This window comes from Gymnodraco acuticeps, unplaced genomic scaffold (assembly GCF_902827175.1).
Source record: "Gymnodraco acuticeps unplaced genomic scaffold, fGymAcu1.1, whole genome shotgun sequence".
Classification (NCBI taxonomy): domain Eukaryota; kingdom Metazoa; phylum Chordata; class Actinopteri; order Perciformes; family Bathydraconidae; genus Gymnodraco; species Gymnodraco acuticeps.
This window is the reverse complement of record NW_022992276.1, coordinates 520,266-532,914: the sequence shown is the minus strand read 5'-3', so window position 1 is coordinate 532,914 and position 12,649 is coordinate 520,266. Positions and strand designations below refer to the sequence as shown.

The 12,649-nt window shown below is 41.4% G+C and overlaps 1 long non-coding RNA gene across 3 annotated transcripts; it reads right to left on the bottom strand.

The window, feature by feature from the left end:
- Nucleotides 1–1,049: 1,049 nt before the first annotated feature.
- LOC117540582 lies at nucleotides 1,050–2,919 on the bottom strand. Of its 3 annotated transcripts, XR_004568189.1 has the most exons (4): nucleotides 2,607–2,919; nucleotides 2,040–2,150; nucleotides 1,450–1,565; nucleotides 1,050–1,100 (listed from the first exon to the last, which is right to left on the bottom strand). It is a non-coding gene; the product is annotated as an uncharacterized LOC117540582 (long non-coding RNA). The 3 variants fall into 3 exon arrangements; XR_004568187.1 differs by lacking the exon at nucleotides 1,050–1,100 and having other exon boundaries at nucleotides 1,360–1,565; XR_004568188.1 differs by lacking the exon at nucleotides 1,050–1,100 and having other exon boundaries at nucleotides 1,360–1,565; nucleotides 2,611–2,919.
- Nucleotides 2,920–12,649: the final 9,730 nt, after the last annotated feature.

Genomic DNA, 12,649 nt, shown 5'->3' with positions numbered 1-12,649 from the left:
GTGTGTGTAAAACAGCTGCAGGCAGCAGGTACTCTGAGAGTCACGGACATTAATTCATAGATCAAAGCAGACTGGTTTACAGACTCGCCAGTGTTTTGCCAATCCGGTGCTTAAACCAATAGCTCTACACCCCTGGCCGAAATGTCCATAAAATTAAGTCTGACTTCAAAATATATCTCAAATAATGTATGCACTGTCATTTCCCCACGTAAACATAACAGTCTGCAATGAAATGGGTTGTCTCGTGTTCCACTTCCTCCTTGGTGCATCGGTAACTTTCAAAAAAAAAATAAAGTCAGGAAAACGGATTTGTTTCTCGTGCGCACGAGAAACAAATCCGTTTTCCTGACTTTATTTTTTTTTCTCTCTGTTTTTTTTTTTTTTCCATGTCCCTTTAGGGGCTCCGTAAATAGCAGCCTTTTCCTTTAGTGCATTTTTTTTTTTAAGAGTAACAAAATTAGAACCAGAATAATATATATATATATAATATATATATATATATATATATATATATATATATATATATATATATATTATAAATAAATAAAGTGCATGTCTTTGTTTGTGTGTTTTGGTTTACATGACATGTATCATGTTGTAGGTGTTTGTGGCAGATGTTGATGCCTTGATGAGAGAGGGAGGGGGCTCCCATTTGAAACGCTGTGGCTCAAGGTTTGCCATCTTCACAGTCATGATGGATGATAGAGTTCCATCAAGAGCCAAACAGTTTTTCGGGTTTTGTTCAGTCCCACCACAGAGAACACTCGTTCAGCATCAGCATTTGAATGTGGAAGTACCAACACCAACTTGGCAATACGGGAGAGCCTCCCAAATCTGCTCATACCGGTCACCTTTGAAAAATGTAGGAAGCCTAATTACTCTCAATTATTTTTGTATAGAATTAAGTTGATTACGTCAATGGGTATTTCAAAGGGTGCAGAATAATTCTTACCTTATTCTTCATTGATGCCAAGTTCCCCCAAAAGCTCTCAATGTCATGGTCTTCGGGCATGGCAATGTCCATGGACTGATAGTCCAAAAACTCCTCACTCAGTTTGTCACGCTCGTCAGGTCCGTTGTATGGGAGAAGTTCAGGAAACCTAAAAATAACACAATGTGCACTGATCTGGTCAAGTAATGTAGCTGAAACGGGTTGTTTTTCAGATGTGGTCATTAAACTTTACAATCTATTAAGAAAATGTTAAGAAAATGTGACAAGAGCCAAGAGTCTTTAACCTGCTCTACTTATTAAGTATATTGAGATAACTTGTGTTGTGATTTGGCACTATAGATAAATGTACTTGACTTGATACCCCAACTAACCTGTCGACAAAGTACAAGGCGTCATCCACTCCACACTCTACCCTCTGCTGGACATCCAGAAACATGGCATGTTTTATCAGGGGCTCTCATGTGGAATTTCTTCATGGCATACTCCACAGCCCTCACCAGAAACGCCACTGCTGCCTGCTGGAACCTCTGCACTTGCTGCGGTGTAATGTCTCCTGCATCAAGGAGCCTGTTGAGTGTAGCTCGAGTAGTGAAGCCGATCACCAGCTTTTCTCCTACGAGAGACACAATAAATCAACAACATCACAGAGGTCATTAAGGTGCTGTATGCGATTCTGGAGAAAGATTGATGCAATATGTTCTCATTCCCAACACCAACATGTTAGTATGAGACTGGGAATAAGACCGGTGTTGAGTCCCTTTAGCAATCATCAACAACCACAATAGCTAACTTGAAAGCACCCCTTTAAGTATCTTCATCACATTAGTGATTGATTGATTGAATACTTTATTAGACAGAAATGCAAACAGCACAAGGTACAGTCACACATTTGGGCTAAAAGGATAACATAAAAAAGTCCTGTGGACTTGTTTCCATTGTGGTCCTATGTGTGTGATGAGATGAGATGATCAAACTCATAACTTGTCTGCACAAGCAGCCCTCTAACAAACACAAACAGTATTATGTGAGTGAGATCAGTGAGTGGATAGTGTATGTGCATCTGCTGATGTGAAACTTGGAGGATTACCTATGGCAGTTGGTTTGATGGGTCCTTATAGAGGATTTCATGCAATTCCCGGTGCTGCAGTGCTGCTGGCTTCAGAAACTTCGAGAGCAACTTGCGGATGAAACTCCGTATCTACAAATTTGTATTTCAGAAAAGATTTTCAAAATTACATTTAACCTAGAAGTAGAGTGCTAATGAAAAAGGGAACAAACATAGTACATTATTACTAGCATACTGTATTGGTGCTTCCTTTAAATCAGTATCCCATATCCACAGTGTCAGATCCTCTGGATCAAAATATAGCTACATGTAACTGTTTGATTGATTGAATATTTTATTAGACAGAAATGCAAACAGCACAGGTACAGTACTGTAAATTCCCTTAGCTCATAGTAAGTATCCATTAGCTCACACACGCAAATACGTGATGATTTAACTAACACTGCTATTAGTCACGGTTGTTGTTAAACCCACCGCAGCAACCTGCCACACTGCTCACCAGCAGCCTGTGTAACGTTAAGTCTCACGTAGTCAGACCCACCGTTGACTTCATCAAAATAAAAATATTTGTAAAAATAATGTGGTTACCTACCGTTTGACCTCCCGCTTCAGATGAACATGTCAGTCACGGCATTATTGAGGCGCTGACACAGACGTTTCACGTTTACTTTTCGATTTCTCCGCCATAGAGTTAGGTTGTTCTTCATAGGATAGAGACGCAATGACCCGCCCTAAACTGCCTCTGATTGGTTTGTATACGTGGTGCCTTTCGTTGGGTTGGTTAGATTTAGCCTCGAGGGCTGATGATTGGTTATCACATATCTCGGTCAGCCAATCGGGGGCAGAATAGGGCGGACTCATCCTGTCCCTGATTCGAACTACGGCAAGCCTCGAGCAACAAGTTATGGAAATATATCATTAAATACAAAAATAATTATAAAGTAGTGAGAGGGGGGAAAAAGCGTGTGAAATGGCAAGTGTGGCGTGAGGCGTGTGAAGAGGTTAAATTGCGTGACTCTCACTCTCAAAGGGTGAGACTTGGCAGCTCTGATTCAAGTGCACAGCACGACATTTTAATTGTCTGGTATTTGTAACAATATTCCCTAAAAGGCAAATCGCAGTACTTGAATGTACTAACAGAACTTCCAAGAAGTCTAAAATTATAATATTATACATGTTAACCCCGTTCGCAGGTGTTTGTGTGCTTGGTAGCTTAGCTTGTTACTTATTAGCCAGCTAAGGACGTAACCCTTTATACATACATATACATTTTAGTTTATGATTCAGCCTTGGGTAAGACTTTTATAGTCTATGGCTATGACGCCCATAATGCTAAACGGGAGCAAATGTTAATAGGGGACCCAATTATCCCAGTGGTGGCCGCCGGAGCTAACGGAGCCGCAGGGGGCTAGCTCCAGCCGGCGTCCCGGAGCTAGCCCACTGCGGCTCCGTTAGGTCCGGGCGGTGGAGTCCGTCTTTTCTCAACGTGTGAATGACAAGCATTAAGAATAACAAAATATAGCTAATTCTCTTGCAGATTGTCTCATTTGATTATGAATGTAACGTTTATATAGGGGAATTACACTGTTAGCAGTAACTTGGTATGCATGTATTTCATGTTAGCTTAGCTTCTTAGCCTGAGCTAGCTCTGTTTACTTCCAGTTCGGAGGCAGCAGGTCCCGCCTCGGCTCCGCCTCTTTGCCTTTATTTGGAGCAGGTGGGATTATACTCTGACGTCACAGTCGAGCCGTTAGTGGCCGACTCCGCCTACTAAGGGCTTCACCGCAACTCTGCAGAATCCTATGGGTGACGTCACGGACACTACGTCCATTTATATATACAGTCTATGGTAGAAACATGTTTTTTTCTGCTGTAAAGTTGGGCATTTTAACATGGGGTCTATGGAAATTACTCCTTTCTGCAGCCAGTCCCTAGCGGCCCATGTATGAACTGCAGTGTGTGGCACTTCCGTATTGGCGTCCCGGCTGTTCCCCAGAGTTTGCCGCTTGGGTATGGTACCGACACCGGAGATAAAGTTAAATTCTGCTGTGATAAAACGCCATTCTGTTCTAAACCATATCAAAGATTATTTCTGAAAGCTCAAATGCTTTTTCTCTTTCGGGTTTCTCACAAGGTGAGTTCCTTTTTTGATTTCATGCTTTTTAAACACATGTGCTCTACAGTACAGGTTAGCTCTGAGTGTTAGCAAGGCTTGCTAATGTAAACAAAGACGAGATTACGTCCAAAACACGTCAGCAGGGCCGCCCCTGGCCAACTTGGGGCCCCAAGCAACATTGTGAGATGAGGCCGCCCCAACCGACAGGAGTGCATTTTTTTTGGGAAACAAAGTAGGCTACTTTGCAAATATAATTCCTGTTTATTATTATTATTATTATTATCATCAACACAGTTACTTTTGTATACAGTGAGGTAAATGGTAAATGTGCATGTATGTCGTTCAGTATGCGTTTACAGATGAATACGTCTGCATTTCCTGCCAAATACTAGCCTCAAAAAGATTAAAATATAATTAATGCAAATAAGCTACTTCTACTAATAATAATAATCATAATCAATTCAATAATATAAATACTATATTATTTTATCATAATATAGTCAAGACAAAACATGCTTATGACATGCTCAAAAACTGATATTTCTTAAATCTGTATTCAAATGTAGTTCCCTCTGTCAACAATGTATCAACAACTACACACACATTTCTATTAGTATTTCTCTGTGTTGTGGTTGACATGATGATGACTGTTAGGAGTTAAGGGGAGAGGCTGAGCATCACCATGAAATGTGCAAATTGACATAAAAATGAATAAAAGGGGAAACAATGCTCCATGTTTTTTAGGCTGTAAACTTGAACTGTTATGTAAGCCAACTAGACAGATAGTTTATCACTTTTCCTCCTGTACATTAGCAGATAAAAGGCATAAAATACTTGAATGAATGTTAAATAAAGAATGCTGGAAATAACTGCATCTCCATTAGCCTATATCAGGGGTGGGGAATCTCCGGCCCCCGGGCCGTATACGGCCCGCGAGACCATTTGGTGTGGCCCTCGAGGTAATTTATAAACACACGCAAAAAAGAAAAAAATAAGTACCTGTTTTTCCTGGCAACGGTCATGGTCCTTGAACACAACACGAGCCTAACGTGTCATCACGTGGTATATGTCTCGTCTGACAGGGGTGCAATTCTGACGGAGAGCACCAGAACGCCGCTCCGGGACTTCAACAAATTGCAGTACCCATAAATCCGTACACATGCTGCAGTTTTTGCGTGGCTTTGTCTTTAGTTGTAAGACCAGTGGCGATCTGTCATACTGATCATACAGTCAATAACTTTGTTGTTATTAGCATCTGGTTAGCTAGCAATGCTAACGAATATAAGAAGCTTTGTCTCCAACCAGTGAGGTGAAGGCACATCTTTATATGACCATTATAGTTATCAAAAAACAAGAGAATTAAGTAAACAGGTATAAAATACTATATGACAGTACAAAAAAGTTGTTATTAATAAACAAGAATACAGTTTGAAAGGAGAGTGATTTGTAAAATATCCATAAAGAAAAAGTAAATCTGCTTACAGTTCTGTTTCAAATGGGTGTTGAGAGATGTTTCCATAGATCTCTTCATTTTGCTCTCAAAGTGCACCAGATTGATGCTTTCAACTTCAATATTTAAAAATAAATCTTCCCGGGGGAGCATGCACCCCTGGACCGCCCTAGAGGAGGTTAGGTCCCCCCCCACTTAAATCATGTCCACATGGATAGGAAACTAAATACATTTGCACACATCTTGTGTCCATATCTTTCTGTTTTGGTGGTCATGCCACAACCGTGCACATGCATGCGTGCGCGAGTCATGGTAAGATATCTGGATTAAGAGGTTGCTTTTTCTTTGCGCAGCATGAAAGAAAGGCCAAATGAATGGGCTGTGATTGTAGTATTTTTAAGCAGAGGTCAATCATTTGTGCGGCCCTCGGAGGATGTTGAAAAAATTGAAATGGCCCTTGAGAAGAAAAAGGTTCCCCACCCCTGGCCTATATGCTTCATGTTGTGAATTGCAGCTGATGTTTTAATATGGCAATTGGCAATTTCACTTATACAACATTCGCAAGTTGTACATTTGACTCATACAATAACCCACCTTCGAGTGATGCTCTAGTTTCTTCATGTTTTGTTTTTTTCCCTCTTGCTTGCACCGGACTGAAACTGTCTTTTCACCGATATCTCTTCACCTGCACTAGTGGCCGTATCAAAGCCGTGATTGGTCAGATGTCGATTCATTGCAACGGTGTCGAGTTACAGACGTGCTCCCCTTGTCACCTCTCACTCTCGCGGGGGGTGCGCGGAGAATTGCGCGGTGCAGCTGAGGCCCTCTGGACGGGGCCCCCTGCGCAAGGCGGGGCCCCATGCAGCCTGCGTGATTGGCCTGTAGGGAGGGGCGGCCCTGCACGTCAGGCATTGTTTCTGATAGCAACTTTCTGTCGGTCCGCTGCCGATTTGACGTCAGATCGGCAGCAAATCTGTATCCACTCGTTGTACACCCATTTTAAAAAGATTTGGGTACGGAGGAAAAGAGAGAGGGTTTTATTTTCTGACGCTGCGTGAGTTCCCCGACGCACCGGGGACACATATTTATGTATAAAAGACATCACAAAGTGCATGTTGCATGATAGGTCCCCTTTAATGGAAAATAAAGTGTGGAGTTCCATACTCAACACGCCACCTCCGACTCCCATTCATTGGCTCTACAGGTGTAAAATAGATGGGAGAGAGGTGTAGCGCTGAAAACAGAGGTAATATAGCATCAATATTGCAGCTGTTTCTCCAATATCTATACTGAAAGCATCGCACCCTTCTGTTTTCTTGGCTGCTATAGTGTGGCCTGCCGTCTGTACAACTCTTCCTCCACAGAACTGGTGCCAAAGAAATTATGCATGAAGCGTCCTGCCCACAGAACAACTGTTACCCTCTGGTCAAAAGAGTAAACTGCTCTGTTTGCAGCATGCAGATCTCAACTTCAAAAGAAAAAAAAACGTTGTTTAATAATGTACTGCCATGTGTGTGTGTGTGTGTGTATGTATGTATGTATGTATGTGTGTGTGTGTGTGTGTGTAGCTGCGTGTATTGCTGTGGCATACATGTTCTTCTGGGACAATCATGTAGAATTGCTTTTGTCTGGTGGATTTATTACAAAAAGCAGGACTGACTGGGTGATAAAAGACAGGCGTTGTGTATTATCACAGAGCCCTTATTATCCCTCTAGCCAGGCCTCTGTTGTTCTGATCCTATCTGGTCAAAACTGCTTACTTTGGCAGTGAAGGGTTCCAGTTTCTGCCGAGTGACTCCTGGTTGTTATGGAGCTCAACACACTCTTATGGAAAGAGACATCTGCAAAACAAAAACACACCCTGCTGTCAGGGAAAGATTAACACATGATGGGTGAGAAGAGGTGATAAACATCTGCCGGAAAAACCAGAAGCCACACACTCTGCTCAGTAGTCCTATTCAAAAACACACATATACACATGTGCAGTTGGTGTCTGCTGTCTCCTAAAAATCCTGTATCTTCAAAATATAATTAATCTTGAATATATAACATATATTGGAGTATATTTCCTGGTTTTCAAAAACACTTCTTTAGCTAAAGTGATCTGTTCAAAGGATTTTTTTGGAATTTTTTCAACCTGTATGAAACTGTTCATTTCTACGAAAGAGGATTAGGGCCACATACATTTTTTTTTTGAGGATTTGAAAAAAATATTATTATTTTTTGTTCTGAGAAAAAAGTCAGAATTCTGACTTTAATCTCAGAATTCTGACTTTAATCTCAGAATTCTGACTTTTTTTCTCAGAACAAAAACAAATATTTTTTTTATGTGGCCCTAATCCTCTTCCGTACATTCCTAATTTTAGCCTACTTGAAAAATTCACAACATTTAGACGTAAATGTTTTTAGTGGACAGCTAAAGTATCCTCATACAATAGTTTTTAATGTATCTTATTAAATGATTAAAAAAATATTAAATAATATTCAGCAACAGTAGCAACAGTTACACAAACGCAGCCCCTAATAAATAAATAAAATATATATTTATTACTACTTTGTTTGATTTAGGGAAAGATCATGTAAGTGATCGTTTTGAGTATTTTTGGACCAAACCATCCTCCCAAATTTCCCAAACTGACTTACTTCATGCTTACTGACTAACAAATACTTGGGTTGTATACAATTTATACTGTATTGCTTTTTATTTGTACAACAACAAGAAGCCTGAACACGCTAATGCAAAATCTGGCAGAAATCACATAAAAGATGTAAATCACACAACATTGAGGCACTGCTATCACAAATATACAACCATTTATACACACACACGTTTGTAGTGGAAAAGCTGATTGTGATCTGTGACCACATGTGGTTTGAGTGGTTCTTAACACACCAGCACATCCAGAACAAAGCAGTAATTCAAATCTGTTCCCACCTTCCAGAGCCAAGATGCTGCATATCTTTTTTTTTTTTTAGGGCCACACACACACTCTCTTTTACACACACACACACACACACACACACACACACACACACACACACACACACACACACACACACACACACACACACACACACACACACACACACACACACACACACACACACACCACACACACACACACACACACACACACACACACACACACACACACACACACACACACACACACACACACACACACACACACACACACACACACAATTTGTCATGTTCATGATAAATTATACCCTCTCCAGTTCATAGCCTACAGAGGTTATAGAGAGAGAGACAGAGTGTGTGTGAGGGAGAGTAGGTGGACAGAGGGGGTTGAGCTAGTTGTTTACAGCTGTCATTTGTATGTGATGCTAAGAGCATACAAATGAAAGGGACAACATTTCAAAAATGTTTAACAATATAAAAATATCGTAACATGAGGAGTGTTGGTGCGCAGAGTGGTAACTGCATGGTATTTGACGCTGTGGGTGGTAAACTGTGGGGCTTTTATAGGGCAGGTTGAATTGACAATCAAATTAGTCCTTGCTGCTTTCAAGTGAATCAAACCTTTAATAGAAAAGGCCAACGATCACAGTCCAGTAAAAAGGTTGGCTCAACCAAATGATATAAAAACAAACTGGTTCTCTCACTGCTACTGGTGTATACTTTGCTTTCCCCCCCTCTGGTTGGATATGTCTGTCTCCATCATAGTACTATTGAATGTTCTGCTTAAAATCTTGGCCTCTTTCCCACCCTTTAAATCCCCGCCCATGACTTTTTTCAGAGATTTCAAGTTGTCTGATGTTGTGCTTACAGACGGATGTTTCTGATGTTGGGATCATGCTGAGATAAAGATGTGAACGATTTCCATTTCTGAACTCGCTGGACAACTCAATTTGTGTAGTTAAATAGTGACTTTTGTGATTTGTGCAATAATATAGAACATACTGTATAGAGCTATATCCATCAAATGGGGCTTTTAGCATCTTAAATGACATGCGGCATCAATTATTTATTGGTTTTTAAGGCCTTTTTTACAATATGATGTCGGATATGAGCTCTTAGAGCAGTCCAGTGGTAATTATGACTTGGATGTGGACATACACAAACATTTGAATACTGTGAATACTGTATTTACACCATGATTTGATACTCCGACATGCCACAAATATGACAACTAGCACAGATTAAATTGATGCAGATTTACAGCCCGTTCAAATCCATTCAAAGAAATACAAAATCTTGAATTTCCATTTTGCTTCAATTGATATGTTTATGTTAATTGTAACAAATACCTCAACTTGTACATCAATTGGATGAGTGATCCAATTTTCAACAAGTCAATATTGTGTGTATTCTGCATGGTTATTTGAAATAGAAAACTAGGCATCATAATGGTAAAACAACTGATGATCAACATCTCTCAATATTGAACGGTATTTGACTTCAGTTACGCTTGGATCCACACACCATCTTTTCTTTGTTAATGTCTGCTCCGCTGGAACCTTCTTCTGTTTTATTGCAGTGTTTTTTTGTTTTGTTTTAAATTCCCTTGGAGACCTTTGTATTGGCTTGAGATAATAAATCCTTAAATGGGTTATCTCAGAACCTGAATAAATATACACATCGTTTTTTCAAATCGTATCGTTTTTTTAACGATAAAATTGTTACTCTTAGAAACAAAATTAATGACCTCTTGCCTTTGACCAGTATAGTGTTATCAACAGCTCCCGGAAACGTAAGTTCTAATTTTACACTAGATAGTAAACTAGAATGCTTTTCAGCCATTAACCTTGAACAATTAAAATTAATGATTCTCTCTTCTAAAGAGAGAATCATTAGTTTTTCCATTAATTAGCACTTCTTTATTAAATATTATGAATATGTCTTTATTATCAGGCTATGTTCCACAATCATTCAAAGTAGCAGTGATAAAACCGCTTCTTAAAAAGCACAACCTCGATCCAGAGGTTTTAGCCAACTATAGACCTATTTCTAATCTTCCGTTCCTCTCAAAAATTCTTGAGAAAGCAGTCGCAAAACAGTTGTGTGATTACTTAAAAAACAATGATTTATTTGAAGATTTTCAGTCTGGCTTTAGAACACATCATAGCACAGAGACAGCTCTGGTTAAAGTCACAAATGACATTCTAATAGCCTCAGACAAGGGACTTGTCTCTATTCTTGTTTTGCTCGATCTCAGTGCTGCATTTGATACTATCGACCATGATATCCTATTGCAAAGATTAGAGCACTTAGTTGGCATAAAGGATACAAGCGGCCGAGATGGGTTTTCTCCGCAGGGTGGCTGGTGTCTCCCTTAGGGATAAGGTGAGAAGTTCGGTCATCAGGGAGGGACTCGGAGTTGAGCCGCTCCTCCTTCGTGTCGAAAGGAGCCAGTTGAGGTGGTTCGGGCACCTAGTTAGGATGCCACCTGGGCGCCTCCCTAGGGAGGTGTTCCAGGCACGTCCAGCTGGGAAGAGACCAAGGGGTAGACCTAGGACCAGGTGGAGGGATTATATCTCTTCGCTGGCCTGAGAGCGCCTTGGGATCCCCCAGTCAGAGCTGGTTGATGTCGCCAGGGAAAAGAAAGTTTGGGGCTCTCTGCTGGAACTGCTACCCCCGCGACCCGACCACGGATAAGCGGGAGAAGATGGATGGATGGATGGTTGGCATAAAGGGAACTGCTTTAGGCTGGTTTAGGTCCTATCTATCTGAACGCTCTCAGTTTGTACGTGTCAACGATGAATCTTCCACGCAAACCAAAGTTGGCCATGGAGTGCCACAGGGCTCAGTGCTCGGACCTATTTTGTTCACATTATATATGCTTCTGTTAGGCAATATTATAAGGAATCATTCTGTAAACTTTCATTGTTATGCGGATGATACTCAACTATATTTATCAATCAAGCCTGATGAAATTAATCATCTAAATAAAATTCAAGACTGCCTCAAGGACTTAAAAACATGGATGACCTTACATTTTTTTATGTTAAACACGACCAAAACTGAAGTTCAGTCAGACAACTCACGTGTTCCTTTAACATGTTTATTAGAAGCAGCATATAGTTGAGTTTGGCGACTAGGCTCGGGCATCATCACTCCATAGATATACATAGCACGATGAGTGATGATTAAATAACTAACCCCCGAGCCTACAGGTGGAAGCTGGGGTGGAAGCTGGGGTGGAAGCTGGGGTGGTGGTGGGGCAGGCAAGCAGCAGCGACGTAGAGGTAGCTGCAGCAATAGCAGCAGCAGCAAGCAATGCATGGAGAGAGATCTGGCAGGTTAAATAGAGCGGCATATTAAGGAGACTCTGTTTGGTTGGTTGTAGAGTGGCAAGGGGGCGTTATGTATGAATGCAGCATAAGTGCTCGAGTTGACTGCCTGAACTAGCTCGCAGGCTTCGCCCCATTTCAGTCAGACAACTCACGTGTTCCTTTAACATGTTTATTAGAAGCAGCATATAGTTGAGTTTGGCGACTAGGCTCGGGCATCATCACTCCATAGATATACATAGCACGATGAGTGATGATTAAATAACTAACCCCCAAAACTGCGTGGAGATTAGATACTATCTCCCAAAACTGCGTAGCCCGAGCCTGACGCTGGTGATGTAAGACTGATAAGTAGAGGACCTGGCGAGCTGCCATGTGGCCATTCCCCCTAAGCACAGCGGCTTTAAGGGGAATATACTACCTAGTGACTGCTATGTGAAGGCCCGGGAACAGCCCGAAAAGCCATCCCCCTTAAGCACCGCGGCTTTGAGGGGAATATACTACCTAGTGACTGCTACGTGAAGGCCCGGGAACAGCCCGAAAAGCCATCCCCCTTAAGCACCGCGGCTTTGAGGGGAATATACTACCTAGTGACTGCTATGTGAAGGCCCGGGAACAGCCCGAAAAGCCATTCCCCTTAAGCACCACGGCTTTGAGGGGAATATACTACCTAGAGAGACTGCTATGTGTAGGCCTGGAAGTGACCAGTTCCGACCCCCCCCCCCCAGCACCGCGGCTTTGAGGGGAATATACTACCTAGAGAGACTGCTATGTGTAGGCCTGGAAGTGACCAGTGCCGACACATCCCCC